Source organism: Monodelphis domestica, chromosome 6 (genome assembly GCF_027887165.1).
Source record: "Monodelphis domestica isolate mMonDom1 chromosome 6, mMonDom1.pri, whole genome shotgun sequence".
NCBI classification, from domain to species: Eukaryota; Metazoa; Chordata; class Mammalia; order Didelphimorphia; family Didelphidae; genus Monodelphis; species Monodelphis domestica.
Genome location: NC_077232.1, coordinates 52138257 through 52151783, shown reverse-complemented (window position 1 = coordinate 52151783; position 13527 = coordinate 52138257). Strand labels below are relative to the sequence as shown.

At 32.0% G+C, this 13527-nt stretch overlaps 1 protein-coding gene across 1 annotated transcript in view; it reads left to right on the top strand.

The window, feature by feature from the left end:
- Window positions 1–13527, top strand: part of LUZP2 (leucine zipper protein 2) — a 749802-nt gene that overhangs the window by 279671 nt on the left and 456604 nt on the right. The window lies entirely within an intron of this gene.

Below are 13527 nucleotides of genomic sequence, written 5' to 3'. Positions count from 1 at the left end.
GTAAATTTGAGTAATTAAACCTTTGTCAGAGGTTTATATGAAGATTGCTTCCCAATTTGTTGCTTTCCTTCTGATTTTAGTTACATTGGTTTTGTTTGTACAAAAGCTTTTTAATTTGATGTATTCGAAATTATTTATTTTACATTTTGTGACTCTTTCTAAGTCTTGCTTGGTTTTAAAATCTTTCCCTTCCCAAAGGTCTGACATGTATACTATACTGTGTTTGCATAATTTACTTATAGTTTCCTTCTTTATGTTCAAGTCATTTACCCATTTTGAATTTATCTTGATGTAGGGTGTGAGGTGTTGTTCCACATCTAATCTCTCCCACACCATTTTCCAATTTTCCCAGCAGTTTTGATCAAATGGTGGATTTTAGTCCCAAAAGATGGGATATTTGGGTTTATCGTATACTGTCTTGCTGAGGTCACTTGCCCCAAGTCTATTCCACTGATCTTCCTTTCTGTCTCTTAGCCAGTACCAAATTGTTTTGATGGCCACTGCTTTATAATGTAGTTTGATATCTGGGACTTCAAGGACCCATTCCTTTATATATTTTTTTCATTATTTTCTGTATATCCTTGATCCTTTATTCTTCCAAATGAACTTTGTTATGTTTTTTTCTAAATGAGTAAAAAAAAACTTGGAAGTTCAATGGGTATGGCACTAAATAGATAAATAAGTTTGGGTAGGATGGTCATTTTTATTATATTGGCTTGTCCTACCCAGAAGCAAATAATGTTTTTCCAATTGCTCAGGTCTAGTTTTAGTTGTGTGAAAAGTGTTTTGTAGTTTTGTTCATATAGTTCCTATGTTTGTATTAGGAGATAGATTCCTAAGTATTTTATTTTGTCTAAGGTGATTTTGAATGGGATTTCTCTTTCTAGTTCTTGCTGCTGAGCTGTGTTGGAGATATATAGAAAAGCTGATGATTTATGTGGGTTTATTTTGTATCCTGCAACTTTGCTAAAGTTGTTGATTATTTCGATTAGCTTTTTGGTTAAATCTCTAGGATTCTTTAAGTAGACCATCATGTCATCTGCAAAGAGCGATAACTTGGTCTCCTCCTTGCCTATTTTAATGCCTTCAATTTCTTTTTCTTCTCTAATTGCTACTGCTAGTGTTTCTAGTACAATGTCAAATAATAGAGGTAATAATGGGCATCCTTGTTTCAGTCCTGATCTTATTGGGAATGCATCTAGTTTATCCCCATTGCAGATGATGTTATCTGATGGTTTTAGATATATATTGTTTATTATTTTTAGGAATGACCCTTCTATTCCTATGCTTTCTAGTGTTTTTAATAGGAATGAGTGTTGTATTTTATCAAAGGCTTTTTCTGTGTCTATTGAAATAATCATGTGATTTTTTTGTTGGTTTGCTTGTTGTTATGGTCAATTATGTGGATGGTTTTCCTAATATTGAACCAGCCCTGCATCCCTGGTATAAATCCTACTGGATCATGGTGGATGACCTTTGTGATGACTTGCTGAAGTCTTTTTTGCTAGTATCCTATTTAAGATTTTTGCATCTATATTTATTAGGGAAATTGGTCTATAATTTTCTTTCTCCATTTTTGATCTGCCTGGCTTTGGAATCAAAAGGAATTTGGTAGAACTCCCTCTTTGCTTATTATGTCAAATAGTGTGTATAGTATTGGAATTAGCTGTTCTTTGAATGTCTGATAGAATTCAATTGTGAATCCATCAGGCCCTGGGGATTTTTTTGGGAGTTCTTTGATGGCCTATTGGATTTCTTTTTCTGATATGGGATTATTTAAGAAATCTATTTCTTCTTCTGTTAGTCTAGGCAGTTTATATTTTTGTAAATATTCATTCATATTGCCTAAATTTGTATATTTATTGCCATATAATTGGGTAAAGTAGTTTTTAATGATTGCCTTAATTTCCTCTTTATTGGACATGATGTCCCCCTTTTCATCTTTGATGTTGTTAATTTGCTTTTCTTCTTTCCTTTTTTTTAATTAGATTGACCAGTAATTTGTCTATTTTGTTTGTTTTTTCAAAGTACCAGCTTCTAGTCTTATTTATCAGTTCAATAGTTCTATCACTTTCAATTTTATTAATTTCTCCCTTAATTTTTAGGATCTCTAGTTTGGTTTAAGTTTATCTGAGTTATGAAGTATATGAATCAATTTGCAGTAGCAATTCAAAAACATAAAAATTCCAAATAAAAGAGAAAAATTAATTTTGGATGAAATACAAAATGTAAAGGTCTTTTGTCTAAAAAATCTAAGTAAAGGAAAAACAAATTTATAACAGGTCCTTGAATCAGAGCCCAATTAAAATTATTTAAGAAATTATGTCCTACACAATCAGTAGCTAGGACTACATGAAATTTGCAACATCATTGAAAACAGAAAAGGGACAAGATTTTAGCAGCAAATGGGAGCCAGGATGGCAGTGAAATTGAGGTGCTTAATAGAATGTGGTTAAGAAGAAGTTTAGCCTCTGACATATGTCAAAACAGCCGCAATCTCAAACCTCAGACAAGTTCAAGTCCTCTTGTCTTGGCTCAAAATTATATCAGTCCCACTAGGATCTGTTCTCTTTGATTTGGTCTCTTTGATCTTGTGTTCCATAGGCCCTATGAAGGTGCTCTGTGCTTCTTTAGCACCATACAGTGACTCTTTTGTATAATCCCTTCTTCTGGAATCAGAAGAGGAGTCCCATAATTTTTAAACAATCAATGGCATAATTTTTATAATCTAAAGCTTTGAGGTATGCATTAATATTAGAACAAATGTATTTTAAACTTATATTACTACAAAATCAAAAAAGTTAAAGAAAAATCTCAATTCTGTTTACATGTACTTCAAATACAAAAAGGAGAGAAAATAAAACTCAGATGCTATATTGCACACACAGGGAAAAAGAATAATGAAAAAGTTTTAACAATAAAAATATATAGTTTTGAATCAGTGACACAATGTGTCAGCCAAGTAGAGGTAGAATACAAAGATTCCTCACTAAAAAATGAGATCCATTTCCTTTTTTAATTGGCCATGAATTATGATGAGGGTACATTATGATTTTCAGAATAAAACAGCAATACAGTAGATAATGCACATTCAAAGAAGTACTAAAGTCCCTCAAATTCACAATAGCTCAGTTAATTGCAATAGCAAACAAACCCATTCTCATATTTTATATATGTTGCTGTATGACATAAAACAACCTATGAACTGATGGATAGTTATCACAATTTTTACAGATGTAGCAAATCTTTCAACCTTGGCAAATATATTTTTAAACAAATTAAAACTTATTTGAGTCTAGAACATTACTAACTCTGTTTCTCTACCTTTAATACAAGATTCTTTATAATATAAACTTAAGAAAATCATCCATTCAGAAACCACTAGTTAATTAGAATTATTTCTGAAGACCCCTTAGAATTATCATTTAAAGTATTATCTCATTAAATTCTCCAAAGGCTGCATACAATTTAACCAGTTTTGTCTATGTGACAATTAACAAAAGCAAAAAACCCTAACAAACAAACCAGAAGAGGTTTTTTCAAGGCAACACATGATCTTCGATGGATATAGGTTTGTGCAAGATGTTCATGGGCTTATACGCTATTTTATTCTTCAGCAGAGTTAAAGGTACAAATTAAAGATCAATATAGACAAAATATAGTAGCTTAAAATGATTCAATATTACAGAAAGGGATCGACTAGATTAATACAGATAAACTTAAAAAAATAAACCTTAAAGCAATCAGTAAATACAATAATATAAACAAATGAGAAGGTGCAGGCAGGCAATGCATTCAAAATCATTTTCACCAATATATATATATATATATATTTTTTTTCATATATATATAATAGCATATTTGATTATGAAGGAATGGCATTTTGGGTCAAGAGACAAGGAAAATACAGGCTTATTTCCCAAAACTGACTTTAAATCCACTGATTTGTACTCCCTGTGAAAAACATTGAATAACAACCTTCTAAACCAGGAGTCCAACATCGACTTAAAAAAAAAATCTGCTTGAAAATTAGAAGGGCTGGGGTTTCTTTTCTTTATGCTAAAAATGGCTATGGCAGCCTAGAAATACTCAAGTGGAGTGTGGAAAGGGATTGGGGTGGAAAGATTTTTATACATCACTCTTTGGAGGGAAAAATGGCTGGGATCGATAGGCTCTTGTGGCAGGTCTGGTCTTGGCAAGAGGAGGCTCCAAGCTGGGTGGAGAGGAGTGAGGAATACTGGCCATGCAGATGGACAGGAGAAACAGCAGGCAGTGGCAGGTGGCAGGGAGGGGCAGGAGTGCAGGCACACCCCACCATCAGACCCTCCTGGTGGATGGCAATGCAACAAATTTACTATCTTTACCATAAGGCTATCTGCTCAAAAACTTTTGAGAATTCGTAATCGCTTTGTGGTAAGAAAATGTAAAGACTAAAATTAGTAATCAATAACTAAGTATTATATTTTAAAAGTTTTAATAATAATAACTAAAGCAAAAGGAAGTACCTGAACTCAGTCTAGTCACATAAATAAAAAGAGCGTGGGAGGAGTTACATCCAGTTAAATACCAATAATGTGATCTCCTTAATGTGGAGATGCAAGAGAGATTATAGGGAATTTTGGGAAATACTAAGGACTTCTGGGGAATGTAGTCAAAGGTTCAAAATCTCCATTTATACAACTACTTAATGAATTATTTGACTATGGTACTATGTTAAGCAAATAAAAATATTAAATACCAGTCAACATCATGGAAACAGAGGTAGAATTATGAAAATGGGAACCACAGGGTTCAAGAATTTATGTTTAGCCCATTTACAATATTAGAAACATTAACATTTTTGTAATCTAAACTGGAGATTTGCCCAGTAATGAAGAGAGAGTAATAAATATGTGTTATCTTCAAGAGAGGGAAGTCTCCTTTCAAAGAATAAAGAGATGACATTCCTTTTGCACTCTATCCTTGTCACTCACCCTGTGGAGTATTTTTTTTTTAAATTTGAGCCTCCATATAAAAAGGATAGAAAAGGATAGCAATGAGGTTTGTGAAGGGCTTGGAGTTCATGTCATAGGAAGTAATCATGAAAAATGGAAACTGTTTAGTCTGGAAGAGGATAGGAAAACATGATTGCTTTCTTCAAATATATGAAATTCTTTAATGTGTAATAGGAATTGGACTTTTTTATCCCAAAGGGATCAAAATATGAACATTGTATGGATGTTACAGCATATTTTGACTTAACATCTGGAAAATGTCCTAAAATTAGAACTACTTTTATGTTGAATAGGATGTTTCAAGAGATAATAAGTTTCCCCATGTTAGAGGTTTCCATGCAGAGACTAGGTAGCAACCTGTATATGACAGTTTTGATTTCTTGGGTGTTTGGAATGGACTACTTGGCTGCTGACATCTTTTTCAACTCTAAAATTCCATCATATTGTGATATAACTAGAAGAAATGAAACAAATCAATCTTAAACTATGCCCTGAGAATGGTCAACCTAGAACAAACCCTGATTGGACTAAAAAAAGAAATGAGAACAAGTGAGAAAAAATATTGCTAGCCTATATATGCCATTACCATGCAAACTGACAAGAGAAAATCTACATCATATTGGGTGAAGCCTCCTGCCAAGTAGAGGTATCAAAAACCTAACCTGAAATGTTCTAGAGAGATCCTGAATCAAATTAAAATTGAATTGGGAAATATTTAACAGAATACAAAATATCACATAACACAGATAATGTTAATATATTGTTATTTAAATCAATATGTGCCCCACAGGGTTTTTTATGTGCAACTTCTAATTGATTTTTGAAACTACTTTGGAGGATTTAGAGAAGGACAAGTAGAACAGTCTTACAGTATGAATTTTGATACAAATTGATGGCCAACACATGATATAAGGTGAGTTAAGAAATGGATAGAAACACAACAGTTACAGAATAGAGAAATGATATAGAAATAGAACATGGATTTTCCTCAGGGTTAAGACACAGATTGATGATTCCTTTGGGAAAGGGTATGTCCTTTCTATTTAAAAAAAATCCTATAATTCTTGTAGAGGATTCTATCCGCAGTAGACAGATCAAAAATGTTGACTAATAATCAAGTCATTTGGTTTTGACTCAGGAATTGACCTCAGCAGGAGGTTAATCTCTAACCCCAACCTTCCTATTTAATCTCCTTGTATTTTGATTGGAACAGAAAGAAGAAACATATCCAAACAATATCAAACCACACATTTCAGCAAAATCAAATAAAAGAACAAATTATTATTTTTTTTCAGTGTCCATTGCCTTTCATTAAAATGATTTATTTTGGCTTTTCTTTATTAAAAAGATTATATGTATATATATATATATATTATATATACTCGACATGTCTATTGTTCTCATGGTTCACCTGACCTTGTTTTATCTAATGCTTTTTCCATTTGCAAACTTAATAAAGAAAATATGATATCGTCTAGTATCAGCTTAAATATATTTGCTTTTTGTTTACTGTTGTCTCCTGTTTGATCAATGTAATAATATTTTAGAAATCTTTCCTTTAGCAATATATAGACATATCACTAATGTACAAATGAATGTGGGGTCTGAGGGAATTCTTATATGGACATCTACTGCATGATTAGATATATAATTTCTAATAATAATATTGTTTCTCTAAGAAAATTTCATGAGACTACATCAGTGTGATTTAATGCCCTTAGCCTGAATAAAAAAAAAAACCTAATAATGATTCATAAAATCTCTTGGATTCATATTTGGAAATTTTGTTTGTTTCATCAAGATACTGAAATCATTTACTGTATCAAATGTAAAATAATTCTATATTACTAGTTACTGTATTTTTAGGTGCTTGACAAAGTCTAATCTTCGTTATTCTTTCTATTAAGTCTTTCATTAGCATGTCAAGAAACACTACTCATACAAATTTCTTAAGAATATGACAGAGAAAATTCACTCAACAGAGGCATTGGAAACAGAAAAGCCAAACCCATTATCCTTATACTTCAGATGACGGTCCTCCTTCTAAACCAAGAGCTAGAAATAATCTTATTGGTTCTGTTAAGGCTATGAAATTATACAAGAATATAGGACAAATACCATTGAATATTACAAGAATAAAAATTACTTTGAATATTACAAGAATAAAAATTACTTGAGGCTATAGGAAGAAACCTATCTAGATTCATTCCCCCCAAAAGAAAAAAAGAATAAAACAAAGTGAAAGAGCTAGAAAGAAAAATAATACAAAACAAAAAAAAAACATAAAAAATATATTTTTCTTCTTTTTTCATTAACTTTCATTAACAATGACCATATATACAAGTTGTATATTAAGTCCTATGCATAAATGACTTTAGCATATGGCTATAGTATTTATTAAATTTTTCTATAGTATTTACTAAAGTGCTATGCTATGATTACCTATTAGAATGGAGGTGACCCTGAAATCTTGAAGATGATATCACAAGAAAGCCAGGCATCTCATTCAGGAAAGACTACCATAGTGGAGCTGGTGGTAGACTTTTTTTCAGTAAACTCAAATTCTACCACTTTAATTCTTGAAGGCTCATCTCCAAGTGAGGATTGATGAATCATAGTAGATGGTTATTGAATTTAAAATCATAAGGCTCTGAATTAAAATCCTGGTTCCAATATTTACACATAATTACACATAATTGAACATGATCAGTTTTTTTACCTTTCTGAGACTGTTTCCTTATATAAAAAATAGAGATAAAACTCCTGTAGAAATTATCTCCTGGGATATTTGTTATGAACATTAAATAAGAAAATCTATGACACAAGTATGTTCTTCAGCAGATTAAATATTTGATAGAGTCTTAAAGATATGAATGAGATTTGTTTTTCAAAAACTAGCTGAGAAAAATTGTCAAAAATGTTAAACTTTTTCAGTCTCAGTTTCCTCATTTTACAAATGAGAAGAATAATAAGCATCTCTCTCATGGGGTTAATGTAAGAATAAATGAAAAAGAAAATGTAGGATGCCCCAAAATTCTTTGTGAAGTTTTAAACTGTTAAAGCTTGAAACTTCACTAAGAATTTAGGGGTATATTATAAATACAAATTCTTTATAAACCTTAAAGAATTAATATAGATATTATTATCATCATCTTTGTAAAACTTTGCAAACATTAAAACCATCTCTAAAAATCAGTTTTTATTGGCATCAGGTATGAATTTGGGGGCTACAAAAATCTCCAGTTTTTGTTATTTCCATGGCAACCTATTATTTCTGTCTGTTTCAGTAAAGAGTTGGCCATGAATAGATCTTGAATAGTGTAATCACTATCTTAATGATCAAATGTTACTGATTGGAATAAAAACATTAAAACTTCATTTAACTAAATAAAGGAATGGGAGACTTCTATTTACTGAACTTTGTGTATGTGCATGCCTTGCATGTGTAATTTATGCATGTGTTTGCATTATATGTTTAGGAAAAAGTGAAGGTAATATTACATAAACATATGTCAGAGAAATCCCCACTCACACTGTATCTTTGGGTTATTAGAATTCACCTAATACTCTATGGTATTTATAATTACCACTAAGCATTATGGGGAATTAGCATTTAGTACTAATTGTCTCATTTCTTCATATTGGTGAGACTTTATCTAGTTCTACCATAAAGTCCTTTCAACTTTCATTTCCAATAGATAAAACTACAAAAATGTCTCTTGGGACTACAATAAGATTGTCGGAAATGTCTCCTTTGTAGACAAAGGGGGGAGGGCATTTCCATTCTCATTAATATCATCATTTCCTTCTATAAATATTTATTTCCATTGAATAAAATCTTTCCTATGTAAGTGCATTTTTGTTTGCTTATTTCCTCTCCCCCTTTCTATTTTACATTCAGGGAACACATAAATCTCCTGTGACAAATCATGGAGTAAATGGCAAAATGTTCTTCATTAAAGGGTGAAAATCTACTTTGTGATTACTTGGTATAACTTTAAGGCCCCTGGCTTAAAACTAATGGTTGGAGCCATCTTCAATTGAGTGTATTGAATAGATTTGCTTAATTCTTCTTTTCTGTTTCTCATTTTCCTGGAGCTACTCCATCCTTATGCCTATACCTTTCTGAACAATAATGTCTTTTGAAAAAATTTTGTGGTCTTTGTACAACCATTGGATGATTTATTGCACTATTAGGCTGTTAGGATGACAATATTTTCTGTGAAGTTTTAATGTAATAGATCATCATAACAGCTGATCTTTCACATAGGGTCACTGGTGTAATGTGTCTTTCTAATGCAGTGACGATGTAATGCTTTAAAGATGGCACCTTGAAATCAAAACAAAGAGGATACAAGGACAAAGGCAGCTTAGCCTCAAATATTTTATTCGAAAGGATGTAGAAAAGTTCCCTGGTTATTTGTATTCAATGAAATCATGCAATGATGCTGATATGATTTTTTTTTCATATTAAATTGAAACAGATAATAGAGACTTTTGTTAATTGAAGTGTTTTTCTTTAGAATGATAATCAAATAACATTCATTCATACATGTGTGCATTCTACAATACTTAAGTGCCTGTTCTTTCAAAGGCATCTTGTTAGGCATTCTGGTGTATGTAAAAATAATCATAGGAAATATATAACTACTCCTTGTATTTAAGATGTACATAATCTCTTCTGAAAAATAATGTAGGATGTGTACTTGGAATTTTGTAGAATATGAATCATGAATTCACAAAATCTTTAAAATACATCCAATTTGGGATTCCTCCACACTACTATGTTCAGTGAGGAATTCTCCCTCACTATGTGTGATCGCAGAGGTGTGACAAACTAGTGATTATTAGTAAATCTTATAAAATATAATATTTGAAATTATTATAGACTAATTTTAAATTTTGCAACGCATCATTTAGTTGCATCCACATTTATAGAAAAAACAAAAAAGCAAATAAACTAATCTACCATGCATGGTCACCGGCTAGTTGTCATAAAGTCAAGGACTGATGATCTTCAAACAAGTGACCTGTTCATTTTTTAGAGATCCGTAATTTCTTTAATGGAATCTTTTTCTTTTATCTTGGTAAAATATCTCCCTATGATTTTCTGTCTCTGGCTCATAGGTATAATGTTCAGGACTGAGACGAACAATTTTATTCTCTCTTCCCTACCACAACCTTTCAAAATAGAATAATATTCTAAGAACAAAATGTAATGAGGTGCTGAAATCAAGAGCCTTCCAATGTAGTTATGTATATAAAGCATGTAATTGGGGTAAGATCACATCACCAAGAGGTATGTGATCAGCATCAAATGAGTGATGGAAGCAATGAGTGGCAAAAGATTTCAGAAGAATGACAGACCACTGTGTAATGGAGTAGTTTGGGAGGGATTCAATTGAATATGTAATATCACAGTATCACATAATAATACAATATCACATTAAAATGTACAGAGGTGGGAAATGGCACCTTTGGTTAGATGGAGTATCTCTGCAGAAAATGTGGCAAATGTGGCCATTTTTCACATCCACTTAAAAAATTGAGACTTACACACACAAAATAGGGAACGATAAAATGTGAGCATATTGTCTTTCTTCATGAGCCTAACTGACTTGTCATGATGGTGATCATGTTCCATCATCCTTGATTGCTAAGTAACCTTGACAGTCACATATTTCCTCAATGACCTCTGAAATTTCTAAGCCTTGCACTTGAAGAAGGTAGCCTTTTAGAACAGATATCACCAACGCAGAATAGGCTGAAGATTATTTTAAATGGACAACTTCAGAAAACATGATTTTGATATTTTAGAAAAAATGGGGTTCTTAGGAGGAGAAAATCTACATTCAAAACTTTACCCCTACTACTTCTAAGTATTCAATCTAGGTCAAGAAACTTAACATTTAACCATTTGACACATTTTAAAATCTGGAGGGTAATTTCAATGAGTCGCTGAGTTCACAGCTCCCTTCAGTTCTGATGTTCTGTAATTAAATTATAAAAGGATGCTCAAGAACTGTCCTCTAATTTAGACCTCAGAGGGTTTGAAGGCTTATCAGACTCAGAAATACATTCATCTATAAGCATTTAAATGTCATCACCAAGTGTCATAATGCTAATTCTTGGCAGGAAATCTTAGAAATTTTCTCTGAACATTTTCCCCCTCATAGCAACAAAAAAACTTGATCACAAATTTTAAAGTGGAAGACAAATGGCATGCCATAGGAGATAAAGTGCTCTACCAGGCGTGAGGAAGCTCTAAGTTCAAATTCTGCCTCTGACATGAACTGGTTATCTGCTGATAGGCAAGTCACTTTTCTCTTAATGTCATCTTCCTTATCTGGAAAATGGGGATATTTTTGCTCTATTTAATAAATACTCCATTATTATGATTTGAGGAAAATGATAGATGAATTAAAGCACAATATTACTTTGGTGGGGGAAAGGAAATGTAGACAATCCTTTTCTTCCTTTCTTCCCTCATTTACTTATTTTACAGATTTGCATAACACTAAGAAAAAGAATGGAGATGAATTAATTACCCTTATTTACCATATCCCTCTTGAGATGATAAAGCTGTCTAAATTCAGATTGACCTCAATAATAGTCTACCCTATACCACAGCTATTTATTTGTGTATTTTCCTCTTATACATTACAAGATTATTAGTTGTTTTCTTCCAAGGGTCATGCCTTAGTCGTCTTTCTATTACCCATGAGGTCTGCAGAGTATCTTGTCTGCAGTAAGTGTTCAATAAATGTTCAAAATCCATTTTGAAAACATAAACCCAATTAAGCCTCTTCAGAAATACAGGCAACCCCATGTGGTTTTCGATGTTTCCCTCCAACTGTATAGTTAATATTTATAGGAAGAAAAAATAAGCATATTCATTCATTAGAATGAGATTTAAGCTTCCATTATCAATTCTAGACATGTGTTAAATTGGATGACAGTTTCCTAACTTTATTAGAGTTAAGAATACCCGACAGTGTAATTAAATGAAATAATCTATGCAAAAAACATTTTAAGAGTACAAAGTACTATGTGGTGAAAAATGAAGCTAGTTTTTGATTCTTATTGTTTATTAATAGATGTGTACTCTATAAAGAGATACATTTATTTCTTGCATTACAAAGCAGTGAGCCCTTAATTCATGTCTATGTATACATTTGTGTTTTTGTGTATGTATACGTATATGTAATTCTATAGCTATATATTCATTTATAACCAGATAATTGGTTATTCTCTCTAATAAAACTAGAAATTTGTAATTGAAGCATAGCTAAGTAGAGTAGCAGATACGGTGCTGAGTCTTAAGTCAGGAAGATTCATCTTCCTGAGTTCAAATTCAGCCTCAGGAACTTACCAGTTCTATGACCGTTTCATTTATTTTTATTTTTTAATAAATGCATCATTGTTCCTTAATTTATTTTATATATATTTATAATATATGTCCCTCTTATTGCTCAATCTCACTGATTACCCTGTTTGCCTCAATTAACTTATCTATAAAATGAGCTGGAGAAGAAAATTATAAACTCTGCCAAGAAATGGGGACATGACAAGCTGGACATGACTGGAAAACTGAGCAATAGCAATAATTGACAATTGCTCATATTATTTTTCCTTTTATGGATATTACCTCAGGTTTGTTACTTACCAAAGATGCATGCACATATCTTTCCCACAGAGTAAAGAGTCTTACATTGCTCTGAATTTCCTAATTTCACCCATGGTACACTGTTGCTGAACCTTAGATCATTAAGGTATTAGATGGTACTATTCTATCAAGTTATAAAAATGGACAGTGACATAGATGTATGTTGGAAAGAGATCTGAGGGTCATCTAGCTCAATGTATCATTATATAGATGGGGAGACTGATCTCCAGAAAGGTTAAGTGCTTTGTTCTTGGTCACACAGCTAGTAAGTATTAGGCACAGCAATTTTATCAAGCTCTTCCTGGGTCTAAGTCTCACATTCTCCCCAATATGTTGTATTTCCTTTAATATGGATCTTTAAGAAGATTAGTTTCATAAGTTAAAGAACAATGCCTTTTCAGAGTTCTACTGAACACTTCCATTGCCTTTGGGAATTCTTGCCATTATTGTTTATGGAATAGAATAGAATAGAAAAGAAAAGAAAAATTAACCCAGAAACTGAGTTTTAAAAAGGGCTATTTTGAAAGAATCAAAATATAGTGGCTTTCAAGAAGAAGAATTGCCATCTGGAAATTTAGAATCTGAGGATCAGGAAACAAAAGATGCAAAGGGAGTTCAAGGCTGATGATTCTGTTGGAATTGATAATGTCACAGATCAAGTTAATTTTATCTAATGATTATGTCACAAGTCATAGAGGCATCATGTGAAGAAAAGTATTGTTACATTCACAGTAGTAGTTCATACATATTTTTGTATAAGAAAGACTTAAAAGCAAATTGGAGAATAAGTATTCCATATTCCAACTCACAGCTCATAAAGGTTATTTTATGCCTTTTCCTATGATGCACATATGTAAAATTTTTTTT